The following is a 4,347-nucleotide window of genomic DNA, read 5'->3' as shown; positions in this document are numbered from 1 at the left end:
AGGGACGGGGGAGCCTGGTGGGCTGCCGTCTCTGGGGTCGCACAGAGTCGGACACGACTGGAGCGAGTTGGCAGCAGCAGCAGCAGCAGAAAAAGAATATTGTTCTTTCTACTGAAAAATGTTAGAAAGGTAAGGAGCATTTCTGGATCATTGTGCAGGAATCTCACCAGGAATGGAAAGTGTGCAGCAAAATGGAGCAGATAGGAAAAAGTTCTCAATGTATAACCAAGACATAGAATGAAACTGAAGCTTGAAAACCCTAACTCCCGCCCCGCCCCCCATCCCCGCCCCCTGGCTCCGACTGCCTGCTTCAGCTGTCCTGAGAGATCCTGATTTTAATTTGTTGATGTTTTCTTAAGATGATTCGAATTGAATTTTCTATTAGTTGTAATGGAAGGAAGCCTAACATACAAATTAATTAACCTTGGAAAACTTGAAACCACTTGTCCCAGTTACATGGCAGTATTGTTCTAGCTCTAATTCGTGACAAAAGGCCTGATGCCCTTAGGTATGATACCAGCTCCTCATAGTGATAGTTCATTACACTACAGATTTTGCTTTTTTGTAGGACCCCATCCATAAACAGAAATTTCTCCTAAGTATGAATGCTTATTTTTCTTTAAGGCTGGAGCACTTTACAAATTCTAGAACTAGAACTAAATCAATGGAAACATCATCCTGCTAGGCATTTAACTTTATCCTTGGAATATTTCTTAAAGGAAAAGTATTCATATACAGCCTATAATTTTTTAACTGATTGATCAAGCTGATGATGTTTACTGTAACTGCTTAATACCTTCCTATATATTAAAAATTCATTAGAAAACTTTTATGCCACAACTTCTTAAAACTGATGAAGACTGGATTACCTTCTTCTGTGTTATATCCCTTTAAAGATGCAATCTTATTTGGAAATCAGGTCCACTTTATCTGTTTCTAAATCATGATGTAAGTTGCTAGATTTCAAAATCAAATTATAAAAAGATATTGCAACACAAATCTTGTCTACCACATTTTTAAATAAAATAATAATGAATGGTACAAGTCATCCCACCATTGAAAATATTTTTCTATTTCTTCTAGCATGCCATTAAATTAAAATTTAATGATTGTACTACACATATTGTTTTGTAACCTGCCTTTTTACATGTAATATATTTTGAAGATATTTTTATGTCAATACAAATAATTTCCCATTATCATTCAAACACTTGCATTGTAATTCCTTAAAGAATGTATTTTTTCAATTAACCAGTTTCCCATTATTTAGCATATCTGATAACAATGATAAATCTAATATTGATTGCAAGCTACTGTTAATATTTGTAGTAAACACTGCTGGTGCTCCACACTGGATGTCTCTGATTGCTCTCCTGGGAACATATGTCCATGAACTCTCCTGTATGATTTTGATCTCATGTCTTATGATCATACACTTCTTCAAAGGATAGTTTTTAGGCTCCTGGAACCCAGAACTCACTGGAAGAGCGACTTGAAGTACCTAAGTGTTCGTATTGGGTTGGCCAAAAAGTTAATTTGAAGTTTTCCACGTCTTATAGAAAAACCCAAATGAACTTTTTGGCCAACTCCATACAATCAGGGACTGGTGCAGAAATGGACAAAGTCCACATTCATGACTTGGGATAGACCTGAGGTACAGTGTGTGTCCTAGGGCTCCTCTGTAGATCAAGCTTAGACTGAGACTGGGAACTTTTCTGAAAACATACACTTGCTTGGGATACTTCTGCTTCTGTGTACCATTTCTTCTGCTCCTTTCAAATACCCGTTAGGAGCATGTTCTGAATAAATTCCTTAAGACTGAACCTTCATCTTTACAACTACTTCGAATGAAGCTGACCCAAGACACCAATATAGATTTTTCAATCGCATTTTGCCTTTTTAGGAAGGAATATGATGATTTGAAAAGGATTAGAGAAAAAATTAAAATATGTTGAAACTAATTATAGCAAATATATTTTTTTAAATTTAGTATTTTATCTAGAAGACATATCTGTTTTGCCTCTCAAAAGAAAGTACATAAAGTAAGTGAATTCTGGAGTGAATAACATATAAATGTTTTAATCAAAATATTAAGGTTATCATATATTTCAGTAAGGTAATTATGTTTACTTTATTATAGAGTCATATGGTTACTAATAACCTCTCTCTGGCATTTTGGCAGTGAGAATATTCCATAGCTAGACAGAATCTGAAGAACTGAGTGGATTCTCATTCATTCATTCATTCATGTATTCATCCATCAGTCTATCCTTCTTTTTAATTTTAATACATTATGTAATATATGAGTGCTGAGCATAAAGGACAGAAATGGTATGGACCTAACAGAAGCAGAAGATATTAAGAAAAGGTGACAAGAATACACAGAAGAACTGTACAAAAAAGATCTTCATGACCCAGATAATCATGATGGTGTGATCACTCACTTAGAGCCAGATATCCTGGAATGAGAAGTCAAGTGGGCCTTAGGAAGCATCATTACGAACAAAGCTAGTGGAGGTGATGGAATTCCAGTTGAGCTCTCTCAAATCCTGAAAGATGATGTTGTGAAAGTGCTGCACTCAATATGTCAACAAATTTGGAAAACTCAGCAGTGGCCACAGGACTGGAAAAGGTCAGTTTTCATTCCAATCCCAAAGAAAGGCAATGCCAAAGAATGTTCAAACTACCACACAATTGCATTAATCTCACACACTAGTAAAGTAATGCTCAAAATTCTCCAAGCCAGGCTTCAGCAATATGTGAACTGTGAACTTCCAGATGTTCAAGCTGGTTTTAGAAAAGGCAGAGGAACCAGAGATCAAATTGCCAACATCTGCTGGATCAACGAAAAAGTAAAAGAGTTCCATAAAAACATCTATTTATGCTTTATTGACTATACCAAAGCCTTTGACTGTGTGGATCACAATAAACTGTGGAAAATTCTGAAAGAGATGGGAATACCAGACCACCTGACCTGCCTCTTGAGAAGCCTGTATGCAGGTCAGGAGGCAACAGTTAGAACTGGACATGAAACAACAGACTGGTTCCAAATAGGAAAAGGAGTACATCAAGGCTGTATATTGTCACCCTGTTTATTTAACTTATATGCAGAGTACATCATGAGAAACACTGGTCTGGAGGAAGCACAAGCTGGAATCAAGATTGCCAGGGGAAATATCAATAACCTCAGATATGCAGATGACACCACCCTTATGGCAGGAAGTGAAGAAGAACTAAAGAGCCACTTGATGAAAGAGAATGAGGAAAGTGAAAAAGTTGGCTTAAAGCTCAACATTCAGAAAACTAAGATAATGGCATCCAGTCCCATCACTTCATGGCAAATAGATGGGGAAACAGTGGAAACAGTGTCAGACTTTATTTTGGGGGACTCCAAAATCACTGCAAATGGTGACTGCAGCCATGAAATTAAAAGACGCTTACTCCTTGGAAAGAAACTTATGACCAACCTAGACAGCATATTGAAAATCAGAGGCATTACTTTGTCAACAAAGGTCTGTCTAGTCAAGGCTATGGTTTTTCCAGTGGTCATGTATGGATGTGGGAGTTGGAGTATAAAGAAGGCTGAGCGCCGAGGAATTGATGCTTTTGAACTGTGGTGTTGAAGACTCTTGAGAGTCCCTTGGACTGCAAGGAGATCCAACCAGTCCATCCTAAAGGAGATCAGTCCTAGGTGTTCATTTGAAGGACTGATGTTGAAGCTGAAACTCCAGTACATTGGCTACCTAATGCGAAGAGCTGACTCATTTGAAAAGACCCTGATGTTGGGAAAGATTGAGGGCAGGAAGAGAAGGGGAAGACAGAGGATGAGATGCTTGGATCGTATCACTGACTCAATAGACATGGGTTTGGGTGAACTCTGGTAGTTGGTGATGTACAGGAAGGCCTTGTGTACTGCGGTTTATGGGGTCGCAAAGAGACGGACATGACTGAGTGACTGAACTGAACATAAAATTATCATCAAAAACTGTAAACTGACTTCATAGTTTTCAGCCTTTAGAGGTTGTTGATCATATATTAGTAATTAGATGACTATATCCCACTGGGAAAATATAATCATTAGAAATTGTAAGAAGTTACTGTACTGTGCTTAGTCGCTTTGTCGTATCCAACTCTTATGACCCCATGGACTGTAGCCCACCAAGCTCCTCTTTCCATGGAGATTCTCCAGATAAGAATACTGAAGTGGGTTGCCATGCCCTCCTCCAGGGGATCTTCCCAACCCAGGGATCAAATGCAGATCTCCTGCATTGCAAGCAGATTCTTTACTGTGTGAGCCACTGGGGAAGTCCCCCTCCCCCCAAAAAAGTTACTATCATTTGTTTATGA

This window comes from Bos taurus, chromosome 1 (assembly GCF_002263795.3).
Source record: "Bos taurus isolate L1 Dominette 01449 registration number 42190680 breed Hereford chromosome 1, ARS-UCD2.0, whole genome shotgun sequence".
In the NCBI taxonomy this organism is placed as follows: Eukaryota; Metazoa; Chordata; class Mammalia; order Artiodactyla; family Bovidae; genus Bos; species Bos taurus.
The sequence above is the reverse complement of the archived record's forward strand: the minus strand, read 5'-3'. Positions refer to the sequence as shown.